Raw genomic sequence first — 14,067 nt, 5'->3', positions numbered from 1 at the left:
CAGACGTGAAAGACTCAGATTACAATCTGAGCAGTGCTTTCAACTTTCTTTGTGACAATGAGCGTTTATCCTCTCCTGTTTCCTCATCTGTAGTAAAAAGGAAATGGAACAGATGGTGTCGAAGGACATTTCCAACTCTAAAATGTTATAACAAAGTGAAATGTCTGTGGTGCACACGCCGCCTTCTATTTGCACATAGAACTGATGTTTTGCCTGAGAGAAGCCTGAGAGAAATACACGCAATTGTCAAGCATCTCCCCAGTGTGCCAGAACATACACTCATCTACATGAACAGTGAGCCCTAGTTCTCTAAAAGTTTTCTTAGGAACTTTCTTCGCATTACCCTTCTTTTGAGTACCTGAGATCAGGCTCTGGAACTCAGCAAAAAACTTACTGTTTTTTTTGTTAGATGTCATCCAAATGACTTCTGTAGCCGTGAAGCAAGGATTGCACTCAAATTTGGACTTCCCCTGCAATTTATAAACATATTGCTTAGGTCAAAAAGTGACTCAAAAACCACTTATCAAATAAACTTACTTTTAAATTGCCTTACATGAAAATATGCTTCATTCAAACATATTTTTGTTTTCAATTTCTAGCTTTTTGTTAAATGCCTTAATTATTCAAGTTAAAGTATTTTTGCTTCAAAAGGAAGTCAGAATTACAGTCATGGGTAGTTTACAGAACATTTTCTGGTAGTTTTTGCTTCATTTCAATATCTTGCAAACGATTGGCTGTTGATAGCTACAAATAAGGAAGTTTCAAGACAGGGGATTTCTCAGTGGAAGTTCCCAGTTCAGCCCAAGGGAGAGCGAAGGACAGTCCGGGTGGCAATGGTACAGTCTGCACAGAGCTTCCATAAGGTGGAACTGCCTACATCTTTAAAGAAAAATAATCTGTGAAGGAAGAAGTGACACCTGGAAGAGAGGTAATCAAAGGTTATTAGTTCCTATGGATTGCCAGCCTAGCAAGATGTCCTGGATGTCTTAAGCATTGCAGATTTGTTCCACTCGTCATTTGCTAAACTTTATGACAGATTTCAAAAATGCCTTTGTATTCACTGTCATAGTTTGAAATTTGGCCTTAAAAAAAGCCAAAACCCAAAGGAAAGTTAAAATACTGCAATCTTTTTACTTTCTTGCTAAATCTGAAGATAGAATTTAAGGACTGCAATTGAAATGAGTTTTTAAAGTTTGGCTGTAATATAAGCCTTCTCCAGGGAGTAACTTTATAATGTAATGTAAGATTTTAAAAATATTTGGCTTAAGTGAAGTTATGTATATCTTACTAGGTTGAAAAGTAAAGTAATACTGTATGTATTTAGATTTGGGGGTTTATTTTTTTTAATTAATTCTGATTGATCCAGTGTACCTATTCAAGCATTAACTCAAGTTTAGTTCTTTTCTACTTCCCAAAAAACACGATAATGAATATTTCATTTCATTAAAGTATTAACTTTATATACAACTCTGTAATTCCCATTTTAGAACATTTAAATTTATTGAATTATAGTAATCTAGTCTTGTTCTATTACCAACTGGCCCTTTTATTTTAACAATCAGAAATGTATATTAGTATTTTTTAGTATTTTCTTAAGAATAAGTGTCAGAACATTCATAGTTCAGAAAGCCTAAACATCAAAATCCATTATCTGCATTTTTATAGCAATAGCTATCATCTATTGAGAGCCTGCTGAAGAAAAATGATTACAGGATCTTCCAACTCTTAAATGGCAATCAGGAAGGCCTTAAATATAAATTCATAGTGCTTCTTTTTCCACAGCTTTCTCTTATCACTGTCCCACCTTCTTGCACTATTTGGAGGTTGTCTTGCCTAGGCTGCAATGTTACAGAGAAAAAGAAGTTAACTTCACTAAGGCCACAGAACAACCACATCATTCCTAGAAACTGTCTCCTTTCTCCTTCGTCCACCCTGCCATCACTCCCGCCAGGACACATGTTCGTGTGTATAGTTGGAAACACTAGTTCGCCTCCGGTAGGATATGGGGCCTTATTTTTGGTCCAGCCTTCCTGAGATTCCTGCCCGCCTCCCCAGCCAGCTGGAGCCTAGAGCAATGTCTGGGTGTTGGTCTTGAACATGTATAATCATATGAGAAAGAGAGGATTAACTAGATGATTCCAAATAATTTTGTTAAATTCCCCAGAAATAAATTTCCTGTTGACATTTCATGAAACGTATGCACTAACATGAGCGAACTGATCACCCTTTATAACATAGAACCTTTTGGTCTGTGAACATTCCATGTCTTTCCATACTTTAAGGCCTATGCATTAAATATAGTTTCTTTATTAAATGTGGTCCAATATACTTTGTTTTGTCTTCTTGTATGTATAGTAGGGTTTTATCTTAATAGGATATTCTTTCTACTATATTTTCTAAGCAATTACTGCTAGCCTCTTGATTTCAGAATTTTATCTTTCATCAAGCTATTTTATTGGTCTCTTATTTTTCTAAATTATTTTGAGTACTTCACATGTAATGCCCAGATGGGAAATAAATAAATGTGTCTCCTCCCATCTTTGTCTCACCACACTGGCCAGAATTTCTAGAACAGGGCTTAATAACAGAAAAGTGAGCTGTCAACCTTGTCTAGTTCCTGACCTCAGTGAGAATTTCCCTAGTGTTAACATTTTTTTAGAATGATGTTGGTTACTGGTTTCAGATATATTTACCATAAAGTAATAACTACCAAATATTCTAATAGAAAATATTTTTAAATTTACTAAAAGCTTATTGAAGAGGGGGTAAAGTGACTTCATTTTAAACTATGTTAAATATCTTTTGGTATCACTAGAGACAATTGTATGGCTTCTCTATTTCAGACAAAATAGTGTTCTACTGTGACATAAACATTAACTTTTTAAAAAATTCTGTCTTAACAAAACTCATGCTATTTATTTATGGTTATTTCTGTAATGAAGGTATCATTATAGCTATAATGTAATTTATATAGAGAGATGTGAATGCAAACTGATGTAATCTTATGTACAGTTTGTATTAAGAAAATGTGCACCAAGGGCTGGGCATGTATCTCAGAGGTAGAGAGCTTGTTCAGCATGTATCAGGCCCTGGATTCAATCCCTAGCACCCCCCCAAAAAAAGTATGCTGAAAAAGAACTTTTTAATTTACTAAGAACTTTTTCATCCATGGCCACAAGTGAAATTAATCAGTATTTTTATTTTCTGGAAATTTATCATTGATGGATTTCCTTATTAAAGTTAGGCTAGCTTCAGGAAGTGAAATTATCACAGTGCCAAAATCTTCATTGCAAAAGTGTAATGAAGTTCTCTGTCCCTTGAAATCTTTAAGAAATAAATTTGTAGCACCACTTGGCCTTGGCACCCCACTCTGGAAGTAATTCTTTAAAAGTCTTTCCAATGCCTTTTACTAATCTATTCAAGTTTTATGACATTTTCTCCCACAATAGAATATATTTTTTTTGCTTGAAAACAATTCTTTTCATCAAGTTCTTCAAATATATTGTATACATTGTATTGTCTTGTGCTTTTGTTTTGTTTGTTTGTTAAGACAGGGTCTCACTAGGTAGTTGAGACTGACCTGGAACTCAGTATGTAGCCCAGGCTGGCCTCAAACTCACAGTGATTATCCTGCCTCAGCCTCCCAAGTGCTGGGATTGCAAGTGTGTGCCACCATGCCTGGCTCTGTCTTGTGCTTTTTAAAATCATCTCCAAAACTATATGAATAATCCTTTTTATTACTCATTTTGTCCATTTATGTCCTTTCTCCCTCTCTGCCTGCCTCTCCCCTGCCTTCCTCCATATTCTCTTTCTCCTTCTGGGATGTGTCACAGAGTTGATGTTACACAACCCCTTTTTAGCTCTTTTCCTCTTTTTTAAATAACTGGTCTTTGCTTTTATCTTTATTAATATTTTCTTAACATAATTTTAGACTATTTCACTTTTCCCTCGGAGTACTCCTTTCACTGCACTCCATACATCTCAATGTGTTGCAATTTTGTCTTCATTCATCTCTTAACTAAATCTAAATCTCTCTTGTTATTTCTTCTTTGACTCATTGGTTTGTTAAGAATGTGTTGCTTAATCTCACGTATTTATGAATTTCATAGTTCTCCCTGTGCTATTTATTTAGCTTAATTCTATTTCCGGTGAAGAAAATATTTTGTATGATTTCAATCTTTTTAAATAATCATATAAAATGTTTAATTTTACTTCAGAGTCAAATTTCAAATAGCAACTTAAAATTTCAATAACAACATAGTTTAGTTTGCTTGAAGAAATGCTTCCAAATTCTTCTTTTCAGGAGAAACTGCGCATTAACACAATTTTTAAACTTAATTTTGAGATAAAAATGGAAAATCAAATGCACAGCACAATAGTTGTGTGGGGTATTTCCTCCTCAGCAGCAGGCAAAGAAGTGCCATTACACTGTTCAGTATTTTTTGTTTTTTGTTTTCTGATACCAGAGATCAAACTCAGGACCTTGCACTTGCCAGGCAGGCGTGGTGCCACTGAGCTACATCCCTAGCCCACCTTTACACTCTTTATTGGCATCTGGTCCTAGAGGTCTGAGGACTGTTCATCCTTCTGAATACCTCCTTCATTTGTATTAAAGATGTATTGCTATCGCCATTTTCCTTGGCTATGCATCTTCAGTGTAAAATAGTCTCTTCCCATAGTACCATGCTTCAAGCTGCCTGATTTAGTAGCTGTTTTGCAAAAACAATTCTTTTTAATCAAGTTTTTCAAATGTATTAGCATACATGTTATTGTCTTGTACTTTTTTATTATCTCCATAAATATATGGATAACCATATTTATTACTCATTTTTTCCATTGTGGCCTTTTACGATCCTATCAGTACTGCAGGTGTTCATCTTCTTCATTGATTGATTGAATCATGCTTGCAAATCTGGTAATCCCAGTCAACTTCTCCTTAACTAGCAAATTCCCTTTTACATTCTTACACTATTTTTTAATTCCTCATTTATTTCACTATTGACATTTTGGGTTTGATTCCCTAAAATGGAATCATTTTATTCTGCTCTCATTGCTGTGAGTGGGTATTTGTAAATATATATAACACACTAAATTTAAAACATCTAATCTAATTAATTTAATTTAGCACAGAAAAATTAAAGCAATCTAATTGGAATTGATACCAAGTTAGTTTCAGTAAATGTTACTGTCTACATCTAGAATGTTCCACAAATGGGACATTGTTCAAAGATGTTCAGAGGTGGAGCTTTTGGAAGGTGACTGGATCATAGGAGTTCTGTGACTGACTCACTGCTAGGAGGTGAGACCTGGTTAGGTGCAGGCCACTGATGGGCTCTGGAAGGGTGCACTCTTGGCCCCAGATACTCCCTTCTTTCTCTGCTTCCTGGGCACTATGGGATAAGCAGCTTTCCTCTGGCCAGACCCTTCTTCCATGCCATTTCTGCCTTTTAGTCAGCCAACCATGGGCTGTAACTGTGTAGCCAAAATAAACCGCTCTTCCTTTAAATTATGGGTGTCAGATATTGTGTCTAGCAGCAAGAAAGTGACTAAGACAGGAACATTCAAAAACTCTAAATATATACAGCTTTATCCTTTCCTTTTGTGTGGTCACATATTATCATTTTATATTGTATGCCCATTAACATAGCTTTATAATTATTATTTAAGCACTTGTTTTTTTAATCATATAGGAAATAAAAGTTACAGACTAAAAATAAAATCATGCAGGCATTTGCATTTGCCTTTATAACTGCTTACACTAAAGTTCTTTATTTCTTCACATGGCTTCAAACTATTAAGTAGTGGCCTTTTTTCACATTGAAAGACTCCTTTTGTAGTTTTCATACTAAGTCTAATAACAGACTCCCCTTATCTCTTATTTAATATCAGAATGTCCTAATTTCTTCTTCATCTTCAAAGGCTCCTTTTATAATGAACAGACTTACTGCTGACACTTTTTCTGCAGCACTTTAAATATATCAGTCCCTTGTCTTCTGACCTTCATGATTTCAAAGCAATTTAGGCAGCTAATCTTATGAGACTCTATTGAACGAAGTATGCCACTTCATTCTTGTTCTTTTACAAAATTCGTCTTTGGCTCTTGACAGTTAGATTATAATCTTCCTCAACATGGATCTTGTTGAGTTCATCTTACTTGAAATTTGTTGTGCTCCTTGAATATATATTGTCTTTTATCAAATTGGAAAGTTTTCAATTATTATTTCTTCAAATATTTTTCCTGCTCCTTTCCACTCACTTATTTGAGTTCCATAACATTCATGTTGATAAGTTTGACAGTGTTCCGTGAGGCCCCTGAATTAGGCTTGCCTTTCTTCATCTTTTCCTTCCACCAGCTGAATAATCTCAACTGTCTTATCATAACATTCTCTGCCTTTTTCTTCTGCCTGTTTAAAATCTGTTCAACTTCTCTAGGGAATTTTTCATTTTTTATCATACTATTCAGCTCCAGAATTTCTACTTTTACCATTTCTATCTCTTTAGTTCTGGTCTTACTTTTTCACCCATCATTTTTCTGATTTCCTTTGGCTCTTTTTCCGTGGGTTTCCTTCAGCTCTTTGAACATATTTAAGACAACTAACTAAAACTCTTTTTCTAGTGAGTCCACAAGTGGAATTATTTATTTTCTGGAAATTTATCATTGATGGATTTCCTTATTAAAGTTAGGCTAGCTGCAGGAAGTAAAATTATAAAAGTGTCAAAATCTTCCTTATGCCCATTAACATAGATTTATAATATATAATATAACATATAATTTATAATATAATATAATATAGATTTATAATTTGAGCTTTCTCAGAGTGAACCTGTAAAGGCATTTTAAGCAATCATGATTACTCATTTAAATTAAAAATCAACTGTATATAGAACTACCTATTAAACTATAGAAATACTTTATGTTATCCAATATTGTTTGGATCCTTCCTATAAGTCGAGTCCTACTCATGTATTATTTCATTGCCCAAATACAATCTCTGAAGCAAGTTTTATTATTCGTTGAATTTTATAGATGAAGAAACAGAAGCACAGTGTTGGTCAAGTTGTATGGTGAGTAAATGGCAATACCGACTTGTGAATAAGGCAACTTTAATACTGAAATCTTATTCATAACCAGCATGATTTAGCCTTCCTCAGTTTAAATTTGCCCTTGTAAGGAAAATGACCACTACTTTGTGTCTCCACATTTTTTAAAAATCAGTTGTAACAGCCATCCTAACTTCAAAACTATCTAAATATGTATCTGGGAATTTCAACTGTTACAAAAGAGAAAGAACAGAGTAAAATAAGAGCCTGTATCTGAGCCCATGTTCTAACCTAACTGGGATTTAAATGGGAATCAAATGAGCCCTTGCAGAGAAAAAGACCTTTCAGGAGATTCCTTAACTGACAAGGTAAAATGTGAGGAAAACATGTTCAAAGGTGAGAAAACATTGGCAAACACTGAAAAGAATAGATGAAGGAACATTTGAGGTTTTGAAGTTCAAAACCATGGGGAACAAGAGGCAGGATTTGCACTGCTTGCCTCTCAAGTGCAAGGTCCTGAGTTCGATTCCTGATACCAAAAGACAAACGAACAAAAGAGGTGGGATTTGATTCTAAAGATGTAGAAAGAAGTCCCATCGCAGACATATTGTTTAGTTTTATAGTAAGCTGAGGAGAAAACATTGCATGATTTTAGGTGATAAAGGAATATAGCATTAAAGTGTGGTAAGAGAGGTAGTGAGTACAGTTAGGAAGCCAAGATAATTATGAACTGATAGTGGTTTGAACAAGTAGTGGCAGTGGCAACAGAGTGACACAGGGCACAGATTGTGACAATGGAACATAAAGTGTATGAGTGCAAGAAATATTAAAGAGGAGAGCTCACTTGATTTACCTGGTTGACTGGTTAATTAAATGGTGGAAATTACAGTTTTATACCTATGTTATATAGGTTATATAGTTTTATAACTTTGTTTTCCTTTCTTCCCCTATAACATAAAAATTTTTAATGCTATTTATAATTATCTGTTCATTAAAGACTAAAATAATACATCAATAAAATACTGAAAGGCTTTATCATTCCTTTATTTCTCTATATGCACAGTATGAGAAAATTAATAAATTAATAAATACTTTTATGTCCTGTCACTTCTCACCTAGCACATGTTATTTTGCTGCTATAGTCAGGAAGTTTGGACCACATTATCTTTATTAAATTATGTATTAAATAATTATGTGTACTGTACACCCTAAAGTAAGCATAAAGAGACATACATATAAGGGTAATGAAAAAATATTATAAAGGCTTAATTTACATTAACTTTAATCAATTTAAATTTGGGGGTCATATTTGGTCATAATTAATTTGCTGTCTAAACTATATACAGCATAACAATTAAAATATTTTTAAAGTATGTTATACACTGGCATTATGTAGATTCATAATGTTATGGTACCATCATCACTATCCACTTCTAGAATTTTTCATTGTCCTAAATAGAAACTCTGTAGCTATTTTAGACAATAATTCCCCTTCCTCTTTTCCCCAAGTCCATGATAATTTCTACTTTCTGTCTCCATGAATTTGCTTATTCTAGGTACCTCATAAAGATGAAATCATAAAATATTTGTTCTTTTTTTGCCTGGCTTATTTCACTTATCATAATGTTTTCAAGATTGCTGTACATTGTTTCATCAATCAGGATTTCATTCCTTTTTAGGGCTGTATTATATTTTTATTGCATATATTCATCACATTTGTTTATCCATTTAACTGTTGGTGGTCATCTGAGTTGTTTCTTCCTTTTGGCTTTTGTGACTAATACTACCATGAACATTGATGTTTAAGTATCTGTTTGAATATCTGTTTTCAATTTTTTGGAGTATATTTCTAGAAGTGGAATCACTACATCATATGTAATTCTATATATAAATTTTTTAGGAACCACCTAACCATCTCTACCAAGATTGTATTATTTTATATGCTACCAGCAATGCACAAGAATTTTAATTTCTCCACATCCTTCCCAATACTTACTGTTCTGTCTACATTAAATTTTTTTAATTAGCCAAATTAATGGAGGTGAAGTGATACCTCATTAAGCTTATTATTTGTATTTTTTCTTATAACTTTTAATGTTAGGCATCTTTTTATGTGTTTATTGCTCATTTGCATATCTTCTATGAAGAGTTGTCTATTCACATCCTTTACCCATTTGTAAGTTAGATTTGTTTGGGGCTGGGGATTTGGCTCAGTGTTTCCGCCATCTGCCTTGCAAGCTCAAGGACCCAAGTTCAATCCCCAGTACAAAAAAAAAAAATAGATTTGTTTGTTTTTTATTGTTGATTTTACATATTCTGGATAATAATCTTTTATAAGATACATTTTTTTAAAAAAAAACTTCTTCCATTCTTCATTAACTTTTTACTCTTTATATTATCCCTTGATGCCCATGTACTTAAATTTTGTTTGTTTGTTTGAGACAGGGTCTCACTATGTAGTTGAGACTGACCTGGAACTCACTATGTAGCCCAGGCTGCTCTCGAACTCACAGTGATCCTCCTGCCTCAGCCTCCCGAGTGCTCGGATTACAGGTGTGCGCCACCACGCCAGGCCTCTCACATGTATTTAATTTTAATGAAATCTAGTTTAGCCATTCTTTTCTTTTGTTCTTTATACACTAGTTTTTAATCAATAATAGTGTTCACTTACTGCATGTGTATTTGTAGTTTTTGCAGAAGGTATCTTGTAGGAACAAGCTCCACAATGTGGAGTGTTGACTTTTGTGCCCTCAGGTGATTATTCTCAGTGTGTTCAATACATTGTAATTCAAGTGTTCCTGTAAGAGGGTTTTTGGATCAAATTAGTAAAGTTTTACTTTACATTTTATATAACATACATTATAGAGCAAATGGCTGCTCACGTATCTTGTGCAGGCAATTCAAAGGCAAAATAATAATGCAATCTTGAAGTAAAGTAAGAGCAACTCCCCGTGTAGGGGAGTGTTTCTTCAGTGGAACCCTTCCGTCTTGCCATGGTGGGAACTGTGCCTCTTCCTTACTCACATTCCTGGCTCTACAATCTAACTTTGAGGCCTTATTTTTATTCACTTCAGGGTCGGTGTCCCATCCAGATGTTCCCTCTTGGTGTTTGGTCTCCTTGCTCATTGGAGCCTTGAGCCCTCTCTGAAATCTAAGTTTAAACACTCATTTTCTAATAAAGGGAGTTAACTTTCCTAACACAGCATTGCCCTCTGCGACTTCGCTGAGCGCCTCCCCTTCGCTATTCGGATGACCATCGTCTTCACAACTCTCTCATGTCATGGAACCTTCTGTTTAGTAAAGTGGATTGCAGACAACTTGCATAATTTAACTCCAGAACTGGGCTTTAACCAGCTCACTCCTTTTCACGTCATGTACAGCTCTCCTCTGACTCTCATTCTTTAGTGACAATGAATCTGATTCTTGGCTTTGCTGAACCTCTAAATTTATGATATTTCCATTTTTCTGTCAGTCTTTCACTTCACATAATTTTGGCTCCCATTACCCATCACTCCAGTTTCTCTTTTAACAACAATTGAACTTTCCTGGCCCTTATTCTGTGCTTATCCTGTGGCTTTTCCATGTTTAGTCCTTGAAAGTATTAAATAATCAGGCTCTTATCATCAGAGACACCTGTTCACTCAAGGCCCAAATAAAATAAGGTTCTTCAGGAAACACAAAAACATTTGCCTATTCCTCTGGATAACGCTAATGTGTCTCTGATATCTTGTGAACCTGTGACATTATCCAAAGATGCAACTTGAAAAATGAGGCATTTGGACTTCTGGTTTATACTCGGGGATATAGAGAGCTAGACAGAATACTATTCCTACCTTTTAAACAAAAATATAGCTAGACAAACTGTAATTTTGATCCCAACAGACAGCTGAGACTTCAGAGTAACTCTCTGCATTAATCCTAGGCATAGAGCTGCTTCTGTCATATAAATGGGATACAAGCATTCATTTACTTAGGTTGCATACAATCAGATGTTGGTAAGAAGACATTACCTGTGACAGATATGAATTGGTGGAGGTTGAATGTGTGCTGGTAGCAGGGTATAGAGCCCAGGGAGGGGCTGAAAGTATATGAAAATTAACACTGTCTTGCAGACTTTTTCTACATGTACCATACCAAGTTTTCACAAAAGATTGGGAAGAATCCTGAGACTGTATCCTTCACAGTGCAGTCCTCAAGGATGGGAAGAGCTTTATGAAACGGACATAAAACTGTACCAGAACACTTCCCTGATTTCTCCAGCAGAAAAAAGCCTTTATACAGAGTGGAAAAGGAAAAAAGATTTTACAAACACTATTATCTTAGTGACCCAATGTACGAAACCCAATGTAGCTGGGATGGAATCAGAAAAGCCCTCTATTCCTGTGAAAGAGAAGAATACGTGCTGGGCCAAGACAGACACCTTGGAGAAGACATGGGCAACAAGAAGTCCACATCCCAAACTGAGGGACTTGTTGCCCACCTACATCTGAGGATTGAGAAACTTCTCTCCCTAACCATCAAACCAAAAAGTGTTAAGTAGCAAGAAACAACAAAATATACCCAGGAGAGTTTCAAGAGTACAGGACAGACCCCTCTGAGGATTAGTACACAGGAAAGCAGTAAAGTAGAATTGAGCCATCATTAACAAAAACTCTCTCATGTGCCAGCCCCCACCTTAACCCAAGGTATTGCTAGAAGAATCTGAAGTGCCCAGAAAGTAACCATAGCAACAACAAATCTAAAATCCAGTACAATTCTTGAGCAGATTAATTTGACTTTCTGCACAAAAGGTTTAGCTAAAGGACAGGCCTATCTATTTTTCAATCATAGAAATATTACCATGGTCCTCTTCAATGTAATGTGCTAGTTTAAGCCCCCACAAACATAATTACATATTTTTCTTGCAAAGAAAAGTAAGCAAAAATAATTCACTACCAAGGGACAAAGAAATCATCAGGACTATGTTCAGATAGGACTGTGTATCTCTAAATGAACATTTAAAATAACAATAATGAATACTATTGATAAATAACAATGGTGCTAAAAGGTCTAATGCAGAGTTTGACAAACTTTTTGTCTGAAAACACAGTAAATATTGTAGGCTTTATAGGTCATATATGATTTCTTTTACAAATTTTTCTTTTTGAGGAAAATTCTTAAGAAATCTTTACAGAGACAAAAACCATGGACATCCAAAAAACATACAGAAACAGGCTATTAGCTGTATGTTGTCTATAAACCAGAGTTTGGTAAAACTCTAGTGGAAAAGATGAACAACATGCTGGATCTGATAATAATTTCAGTACAGAAATAGATACTATTAGGAAGAAGCAAATGGAAGTTACAGAAATTAGAAAAAGATCACAGTAAGAGATGAAGAATGCCTTTCAATAGGTTTATTAGTCACCATGACAATGGAAGGAAAAAAATCAATGAATTTGATGATAGGTCAATAGAATCTATAACACAATAGATCAAAAACACAACGAGATGAGTAAAAATACCTGAGCAAAACACAAAGAAACAAAAATCAATCCAATACAAAGCTCCCTAGAACATTCCAGCCATGCCACATAGCATCAGTCTAACAAATGTGTAATTGAAATGACATCAACAGAAGGGGTAGAGAACCAGACAAAGGAAATAATGGCCAAAAATTCCCTACATTTCCTAACAAAGATAAAATAGACACAAGAAGTACACGGTACACCAAGCAGTATGAATACAACAAAACAAACCCACAAAATACAAATAAAAAGAAAACCAGACCAACAGCCTACATACACCTAGATTCAAACTACTGAAAAAGAGAAGGATCTTACTCAGTGAATTATGTTGAGAAATTTTGGGGGAGAATATGCAATATTTGCCCCCATTTGGCTAGTGGAAAGGAACAGAGGACTTCTGAATGGACTTTTGGACAAAAGGCTCAATAGCAAAATACACACACACACACACACACACACACACACACATTGCTTTAAAATTTCCTATTGTTTCACATTTACAACATACTTTTTACTCAACCCAATATGTAAAGTTCATTTTCTAATATTTATGTTATGTCTGAATTTCACCTATCTTGAGTTTTTTCTTTCTTATTCTTTTTTTTTTTTTGGTACTGGGGATAGAACTCAGGTCCTCCTTGAGCTTGCGAGGGAGGCAGCAGAAACACTGAGCTAAATCCCCAGCCATTGAGTTTTTAATTATTTTTTTTCTTGAATAAGTGAAATATATCTCCAACTATTCTAGGAAATGGTGGCATGGTTTCTGAACTCTTGAGATATCTGAAAATGTCTTTGTTTCCCTTTACCTCTATAAATAAATAACAAGTGGGTATAGACTTTTTAGGTCAACATTTCCCAGCAACTGATGATATTCTATTCAACTTCTGAAGTTTAATGTTGAAAGGATCTATCCTTCTTGGCAAGTAATTTACTTATTTCCACCAAATTCTTGTTAGAATCTTCCATGTTTTAGATACAAGAAACCCTCGTTCCACCTCTCAAGGTCTCGGCTAAGGCCTCTCAGATGTGTTTCCAAGAGTACTCAGCAGTTACCCTTTTGTAATATTATAATATGTTGTGTAGTAATTGCCTGCTTCTTGCATCTAGGTTACCACAATTGACCAATGTTCTTTTTAAAGTAGGTCTGTGTCTTGGTACTCTCTATCCCTAACTCCTAGAGTGAGGACATTTGCTGAATAAATGAATGACTCAACACAGCATTTAATATTGAAATTTTATCAGGATAGATAAAGGTATTTGCCCTCTGTTCTTTAATATATTTCAAAACTCATTGGGTCCCTTTATCTCTAATGAAGTTATACAATATTTCAAAGCATTACTTCAGATCTCTTCTGATATATTTTTGGCTGCTATTTCTGTCCCATTTACCCTGATCTCTTGCACAGAAAGAAGTTGAAACATGATCTTTCCATTATTTCACTTAATGATTATCATCTGTTTGGCCTGTTCACTCACATGCTGAGAAGTTTTCATGCTTTTTTTTTTTTTTTTTTTTTTT

General features: G+C 34.8%; 1 protein-coding gene across 2 annotated transcripts in view; it reads left to right on the top strand.

Annotated features, from left to right (window-relative positions):
• Positions 1–822: 822 nt before the first annotated feature.
• Tank (TRAF family member associated NFKB activator) overlaps positions 823–14,067 on the top strand; it is an 83,928-nt gene continuing 70,683 nt past the window's right edge. Inside the window, exon 1 of one of the 2 annotated variants that reach the window (XM_010606827.3) lies at positions 823–928. The gene's annotated coding sequence lies outside the window, so the exon portion shown is untranslated. Of the gene's footprint in view, positions 929–7,046; positions 7,066–14,067 lie in introns of those variants that run through there. The other variant, XM_033756311.1, reaches the window with a different exon arrangement.

Source organism: Fukomys damarensis, unplaced genomic scaffold, assembly GCF_012274545.1.
Source record: "Fukomys damarensis isolate Sample0158 unplaced genomic scaffold, DMR_v1.0_HiC HiC_scaffold_26, whole genome shotgun sequence".
In the NCBI taxonomy this organism is placed as follows: Eukaryota; Metazoa; Chordata; class Mammalia; order Rodentia; family Bathyergidae; genus Fukomys; species Fukomys damarensis.
The sequence above is the reverse complement of the archived record's forward strand: the minus strand, read 5'-3'. Positions and strand labels throughout refer to the sequence as shown.